The sequence below is a fragment of the Cetorhinus maximus genome, chromosome 18 (genome assembly GCF_964194155.1).
Source record: "Cetorhinus maximus chromosome 18, sCetMax3.hap1.1, whole genome shotgun sequence".
Taxonomy (NCBI): domain Eukaryota; kingdom Metazoa; phylum Chordata; class Chondrichthyes; order Lamniformes; family Cetorhinidae; genus Cetorhinus; species Cetorhinus maximus.
In genome coordinates, this window is record NC_135896.1 from 18,646,383 (window position 1) to 18,654,991 (window position 8,609).

An 8,609-nucleotide genomic window follows, 5' to 3' on the forward strand; every position below is an offset into this window, starting at 1 on the left:
TCCTTTGCTATTCCTATTGTGACGAACCTCAAAGAGAAAAAAAAAACTTATCTTAAGTTTAAATCGGTGGTCAGAGGCTGGAGACACCAGTTCCCAGCGGGCAGCGGCCATAGAATGGTGGTGACTCCTTACTGCAGGCCTTTGGAGAAGTGGCGTTCTATTTGGCATGGCCGAGTATCTATGAGTGTGCTTGGAAGGTGAAGACTGAGTTTACACGGAGATCCAGGGTGAAGAAACATCAGAAGGAGAGATTGAAACCGTGAAGACGAGTCCGGGTGGAAGTAACATTTGGGAGAGAATTCCAAGGCGAGTTCCGCTAGCATGGAGATCGGAAGTCCTCATGAGAAAATCAGAGTTTCAATGAGGCCAGTTGGCTCACAGTGTAAAAAGTGCCTGAGTGGGTTGTTGAGAAATCCATAGAATCTGCCTTTGTGGTCTCTGTCACTTGTTTTGGGGTGTGGTGTGTCCAACCACAGTTCGCCTATTAGTGCGCATGTACTGCATACTTATCCTGAATAGTCGAGTATAAGATAGATATTGTAAATTGTGTTATCTTTATGAACTTGTATGTATCTGTAAAGATATAGTTGGGGTGAAAGAATAGTATGATTTCACTCATTTACCGGTGTTTATATCAAAATCTTTCCAACCTTTCTGTCTAGTATAATATAGTTCATTTTTCTTATTTAATAAATGTTTTATTCTTTTGTTAAAAATTAATCAGCAGACTCCTGTGAACATGTTCAGAAACTGTCCTCCTCGGTTTTCTAAAAAATATAAAGCCATGTTTCGCTCTGGTATCTGACTTGTTCAGTGTTAACATCAGCTGGGATTGTAATACAATGTATACTATAAGAATGAGTTCAGGTAGCCTCCCTTTGATTCAAATGTACCCATTCTCATTGTTCTTCCAACCAACACAACACACGAGGACACCCGATTGGAGCACCCATTTTCAAAACCGAAAGTATAGCAACCGAGACCTTCAGGCAATCAACCCTAAAAACAAACTTAATTAGAACCTTACAGAATTCTGCATTCAGATATTCTTAAACAAAAACACTCAATTGTCCTTTTAACACTAAGATCTTGGCAGGCTCGAAAAGGCTGGGCTTGAAAGCAGATAAAAGGACAAAGGCAGATGATATGGGAGGGAAGTTAGAACAGGGAATTCTCTGCTGCAAATCAGGGTTCATAAATTCATTTAAAAGGGGAAAGACAAGCATTAAAGTGTGCTTGGACCAAGCAGCAGAGTGGGATTAGACTAAGGTTTCTTTGGATAAACACTGGCATAGACTTGATAGTGCAACAAGGGTGCAACATTCTCTCATTCTATCCCCCTGTTCAAATGTTTTAAAACTTAACATACAAACAATTGCTACAATAGCCACTTGGTCCTATATCTTCCCCCCCATGGTGAATTTGTGGTCTCAAACAGATACCGAGGCGAGAGTGCACCTTACAGCTAGACCACTAATGTGCAGGGTAACTGACAAAGGGCTTGAGAAAAGCAATGGCAGTGATAAAAATAGTCTTAATAGTGGAGGAGAGGGAAGAGCAGGGGCAATGAGGAAACAAATAGTGAATTTGCTTGGCAAGGGTTTTCAATATTCTCAAAGTTTAAGGTAAAATCAGCCCTTCTCATCCTTTATCATGGTTTCTTATATGTGTGTCTGGTACAATTAAAAAAGTGTTTCCCTTAAGAAATAACGTTTGAAATTCTAAAAGAAAAGGAAAGAAAGAGAAAGGTTACCGTGATGTCCCACACTACAGGAATAGCCATTCTGCCGTACACAGAGTGCAGACCAACCCCTTTACATAAATCAAAATATCAGTAATGTCCTCTCTCTGATGAAAACATTTCTCGCCCTTTTGGGCCCAGGTGGGCGTAACCTGACACACCTTTGTGCCCATATGCAAAATGTGATATCCAAATCTCTTTGACTATCGTCAAAGGAAGCTGCCACATTTGGGAGAAGCCCCTGGTTTGATCTCTATTAGGCTCAGTAGCCTGGCAAACAAAAAGAGCCCATGCCCATGGCACAGTGCCAGCAGCGGCTGTTGCCTGGAGCAAAGGCAGCTGTCTGTGTGGGTTAGATAGCCTGAAATGAAATCAAAGTGGGCTTCGGTCATGGGGGAACCTTTGTGACCGTCAGCTCCTTTGACTTTTGAGGGATGTTAAAAAAGACAAACCATTGTTCCGTTACCTAAAGTAGGACAGGGTGAAAAGTTCCCTATTTAAAATTCCTGTTCTTCCCAGTGCTGGGACAAATTGCTTTAGTCTGTAGGTGGAAATGTTATTTTAATTCTTCAGCCGTATTAGTAGTCATGATATGTAGAATTATGCGTGCATGATGACAGTGAGAGCATTTCACATGTAATCCATTAGTCGTAGAAAAACACAGGGACATGCTGAGGACACGATAAGGTACTATATAAACGCAAGCTCTTCTGTCTTTGATTATGCAAGATTGTAACTTTGGTCAGGGATTCAGATATAGCCATAAAATAGGGAGACAAAGCTCAAGTGGCTAATGGTTGGCATTTAAATCCTAAAAGTCAAACACAGTAATAGCTTTTCACACTGTGCCATCAATAATTTTTTTTATATATAATGGTCTCAGCTCTATGCAAACAATACTAATGATGGGCAGAAATGAAATAGTATTGATTGAAAATTGTGAGTGACTCATTGCATTGTCATTGAGGGGTAATGTTGTCCCTTAATTAATAGGGATGTATGATTATAAAGGTGCACGTCCTTTCAGAGTGGGGACTTAGAGCACCTATTATTGTTACAACACAAGATGAGGCCTTTCTATAAGGACCGTTGCCACGGCAAAGCCTGATAGTCTCACGCTTTGAATTTATTATTGCTTTCAGATCCTGCGTTCCATTCACCGACTTGTACCTTAAAGAAAATAACCACTGTTTTGAAATTCTAAACTAAAAAAAGTTCCAAATACTGAGTTAAACAGTTTACAAAGAAAGGTTAAACTGTGAATGACACTTAGTCAGACTTGCAGCAGGGGCATATTTAAATAGAAGTTTACAGAGAAGCCAATTAAAATGTGATATTCTGAGAATAGGTTTATAGCACTCTGATAACCAATCACACCAATTTTTTTTTATTCATTCAAGTGATGTGGGCATCGCTGACTAGGCTAGCATTTATTGTCCATCACTAATTGCCCTTGAGAAAATGGTGTTGAGCTCCCTTCTTGAACCGCGTGGTTTTGGTACACCCACAGTGCTGTTAGGGAGGTGTGCCAGGATTCTGACCCAGTGACAGTGAAGGGATGGTGATATATTTCCAAGTCAGGATGGTGAGTGGTTTGGGGGAGAGCTTCCAGGTCGTGGTGTTCCCATCTGTCTGCTGCCCTTGTCCTTCTAGAAGGTAGTTGTCATGGGTTTGGAAGGTGCTTTCGAAGGAGCCTTGGTGAGTTCCTGTAGTGCATCTTGTAGATGATACATACTACTGCCGCTGTGCTTCGGTGGTGGAGGGAGCAAATGTTTGTGGATGGGGTGCCAATCAAGCAGGCTGCTTTGTCCTGGTTGGTGTCAAGCTTCTTGAGTTTTGTTGGAGCTGCACTCATCCAGGCAAGTGGAGAATATTTCATCACACTCCTGATTTGTGCCTTGTAGATTATGGACAGGCTTTGGGGAGTCAGGATATGAGTTACTCATCACAGGATTCCTAGCCTCTGACCTGCTGTTGTAGCCACAGTATTTATATGGCTAGCCCAGTTCAGTTTCTGGTCAATTGTAACCCCCAGGATGTTGATTGTGGGGGATTCAGTGTTGGTAATGCCATTGACAGCAAAGGGCAATGGTTAGATTCTCTCTTGTTGGAGATGGTCATTGCCTGACACTTGTGTGGCACGAATGTTACTTGCTACTTGTCAGCCCAAGCCTGGATATTGTTCAGGTCTTGCTGCATTTGGACATGGACTGCCTCAGCATCTGAGGAGTCACGAATGGTGCTGAACATCGTGCAATCATTAGCAAACATCCCCACTTCTGACCTTATAATGGAAGGAAGGTCATTGATGAAGCAGCTGAAGATGGTTGAGCCGAGGACACCACCCTGGGGAACTCCTGCAGTGATGTCCTGGAGTTGAGAGCACTGACCTCCAACAACCACAACCATCTTCCTTTGTGCTAGGTATGACTCCAACCAGCAGAGAGCTTTCCCCCTGATTTCCATTGACTCCAGTTTTGCTAGGGCTCCTTGATGCCACACTTGGTCAAATGTGGCCTTGATGTCAATGGCAGTCACTCTCACCTCACCTCTGGAGTTCAGCTCTTTTGTCCATGTTTGAACCAAGGCTGTAATGAGGTCAGGAGCTGAGTGGCTCTGGCGGAACCCAAACGGAGCATCAGTGAGCAGGTTATTGCTAAGCAAGTGCTGCTAGATAACACTGTTGATAACAATGGTATTGGTATTGAACCGATGGTATCGGTTCTATTGTAATTTAATCCTCAGACTGCTGGCAGCTTCTGGATCCCTGGGCCAGCCTGTGGCTTCCTGTGTCTGCTATTGTCAATTGGCTCTTGAGCTATCTAATGGCTCCTTGGATCCACCATTTCTCTGTGACTTCCTGAAACAGTTCTGAGTCTTTGCTGCCATTTTCCCCTTTATTCACATCTCTTCTTCTAAGAGTACTGATTCACACTAGGATATAGTTCCACAGACAGCAGAAGCTCTCTGTTATGTTGCCATGGTCTGTATCAACAGACTATTCCACTCCAAGGACATTATCAGGAAGCCCAATCTATCTCAGTGCAAACCTTTTCAGGCACTATTATATCCTGAAAAAGCAAGACAGAATGAACTTGATTATATACAGCACTTTTCATGACCTCAGTGTGTCCCGAGGCACTTGACAGCAAATGAAGTACTTTGTAGTATTTGTAGTCACTGTTGTAATGTGGTGCTAGCCTGATACTGCTGGTGCCAGTCTGTCGGTTGTCAGTGAGTTGGGGCCCCAGTGTGTGTTTACAGGTCCCACTGTTTCAACCAAGGAGCTGAGTCAAAGAGAAAGCAGAATGAGGAACAGCAGGGAGGGATGAGAGGCAGGAAAGGCAAGCAGAGCAGCAAAAAAAAAAACATGAAATAGGGACGTACCTGAAGGAACACAAATGCATTGCGGGAGAGGAACAAGCTGACGGAGACAGAAAACGGTTTGTAAGAATATAATCGTCAGCTGGCAAAAGTGCAGGATCAGGCTGGGGGCATTGTACTCTAATATTTAAAATAATTTCAGACACTGAAATTAAAACATAAGCTGTAAAACACTGGTTAACACATTTCATATAATTTCAAGGCCTTGTTGGATTTAGTTTAATAATTGAGTCAGCCATGTGTAATGTTTTGTTTTAGTGAATTTTAGGTTACTTCAATCATTCTGCTCCCACCCCAGCCATACAGGGGTGCTCACTAGGGGCATGATAGGACTACAATATTTTTGCCTTGCTATTTTGACCTACAATTTCTGGGGGAATGGCTTCCCAGTGAGAACAAAGGGTCATATAATTGGCTTATTAGTGTTCATTAAGGTGAGGGATGTTGGTACATCTACCAGTTGTATGGCATTGAAGCAGATATCCAAATCCTGGATGCTGCATTGCATCTGTAAAGTGGAAACTGTCATAGTAGTGCAGTCAGAAATATTTTGGTTGAGATTGGGCGCAAGGAAATATCGTTGGACAGAGATCTAGCCAGCGACGTCCACATCCCATGAATGAATTAGAAAAAAACGTGTAACTTGTAACATGACATGGTTATGGTCATTTGGCACTGTTAATTTGTGCTGGTTGAACAGCTCCTTACTCAGTTAGAGCCTGGATTTGAGGAAGGTCAATATTCTATGCATCATGGATCCCTTTCTCTGCAGATGCCATTGTCCTTTCAGCTTAAAACTCAGCTTCATTGCCTTTCAAATTTATTTGCTTTTTTTTAAGGAATTTCAACATGTTAGTTGAAAAAATTACAGCAAGATTTCCTGTCCTAGAAAATTCAGTTTTGGCATTCTGGACCCTGGAATTTCTGCTTGCCAGTTGCTCGACAAGAATCCTGATGTAATTCATTCTGCCTCTTTCCCAGGTCCTTGGTTCCAAAGTGAATTTTGACTTTAGGCTATTCAGGTTCCCTCTCCGCACACTCTGTTATACCTTTTACTCTAGCACTTGAGAGACAACGGACTATTTGGAACTTCTAGTTATAACGACAGAAAAGTTTACTATCGTTTTGTTCCCTGTAATTCTCAGAGAAAATCCACATGTGCCTCAATTTTGTGAACTTTGTTGCATGGCGCAAACAGGAAAATATATTGAGGTTGTTGGTATACTTAAATGCACACTGTGAAATTATGCTTTACTGCCTTTGCTCAGATTCATTTGCCAGGGATAATTCAAAGGCCCTTCCTGCATGAGGGAGCCTTATTGAGCTGAGTAATGATCCAATGTGGAACTTTCATGGCCTTGTCAGACAGGAAGAAGTCCTGAATAGCATTTGGTCATCTTCTGATTTGCCCTGAGACATTCTGGGTGATTGGGTTTGAATATCTAGGTAAAGCAGGACGTAAGATTGCTTGGCATTCCCAGATCTCCAGACAGAATCTATACATCACCTTCCCGACTGAAATGTGTCCCTTAATTGTTGCACGCATAAATATTAGTTGTGGGGAGTGTTATGTTTTTCCACATGGCACCTTCTCGCAGCCAACAGTCACAAATCCAATACCAGGAGAGCCTATTCTGTAGTGAGTATGGTGCTTTGGTCTTGCTTCTGATTTCAATAACTCATCTTATCTCCCCATCATGGGTATCTATTCATCATGGGCAGCTATTCACAGTATATATCAATGATTTGGATGAGGGAACCACATGTAATATTTTCCATGTTTGCTGACAACACAAAACTACGTGGGAATGTGAGTGGCAAGGAGGGTGTTAAGAGGCTTCAAGGCGATTTAGACAAGTTGAGTGAGTGGGCAAATACATGGCAGATGCAGTATAATGTGGATAAGTGGCAAGAAAAACAGAATGCAGAGTATTATTTAAATGGTGATAGACTGGGAAATGTTGATGTACAAAGGGACCTGGGTGCCCTTGTATACAAATCACTGAAAGCAAGCATGCAGATGCAGCAAGCAGTTAAGAATAAATGGTATGTTGGCCTTCATTGTGAGAGGACTTGAGTATGGAAGCAAGGATGTATTACTGCAGCTATACAGGGCCTTGGTGAGACCACACCTGGAGTATTGTGTGCAGTTTTGGGCTCCTTACCTAGGAAAGGATATACTTGCCATAGAAGGAGTACAGCAAAAGTTCACCAGACTGATTCCTGGGATGGCAGGATTGTCGAATGAGGGGAGATTGGGCTGACTAGGCCTGTATTCACTGGAGTTTAGAAGAATGAGAAGGGATCTCATTGAAATGTATAAAATTCTGACAGGGATGGACAGACTGGATGCAGGGATGATTGTTCCCCTGGCTGGGGGAGAGGGTGTTCTAGAACAAGGGCTCACAGTCTGAGGATATGGGGTAGGCCATTCGAGACTGAGATGAGGAGAAACTTCTTCACTCAGAGGCTGGTGAACCTGTGGAATTCCCTACCACAGAAGGTTGTAGAGACCAAGTCACTGAATATATTTAAGAAGGAAGTAGATAGATTTCTAAACTCTAAAGGCATCAAAGGGTATAGGGAGAGAGCAGGAATATGGCGTTGAGATAGAGGATCAGCCATGATCATATTGAATGGCAGAACAGGCTAGAAGGGCAAAATGGCCTACTCCTTCTATTTTTCTATGTTTCTATGTACTTTCAGGTCCCAGACCTGATATTACTGAGCTTTCTTTTCTATGTCCTCTCTCCACTCACCTACCTCCACATCCAGTAATGGAACAAAGAAAATTGAAGAGGAGTAGACCAGTGTTATAGGATTGAAGGGTGTGATCTGACACATGAGGCAACAAAAGGTTACTAAGGCTGGAACAAGACCATGGCGGGACTGAAGGTGAAAATGAAAGTCTTGAAATTAATATTTAGGAGACCCAGTGGAGCCTGGTGCAGGCTTTGTTCACAGAAATGCAGGGCTTTGGGTGGGTAAAGTCATAAATAGCTAATTTCTGAATTTGTTGTAATTTATGGAGGGTAGTTAGGGATGGGTAGGAAAACTTCAAAGAAGTTGGACCTTAAAGTAGCAAGGACAGGGATTAAAGCCTTGCTGGCAGAAGTAGGAGTGGAGACAGGATGGAAGAAAATGTCGATTGCGATGGCAGCACAGATGCTTAGAAGGAAACCTCTTTCATCCTTTTGGACCAAAGGTTGCAGTGCGCTGAACTCCCAATTCATTAACAAGACTAAATTCAGAAATATAAGCAGTTAGTGCACTCTAGAAACTTCCCTTTCATTAAGAATGAATGGGTTCTTTATAATATGCATATTCTAAATGTTACTTAACAGACAGAACTTCACAAAGGAGGTGACAGTTGGCACTTTGCTAGTGAAGTGGCTGACTTAAAGGCTGGTTTTAAAACAGTCCCAGGTGTGAGACCTCCCATCATCAATGCTGCAAATAGTGCACTCCCCAGGTCTGACGTTAT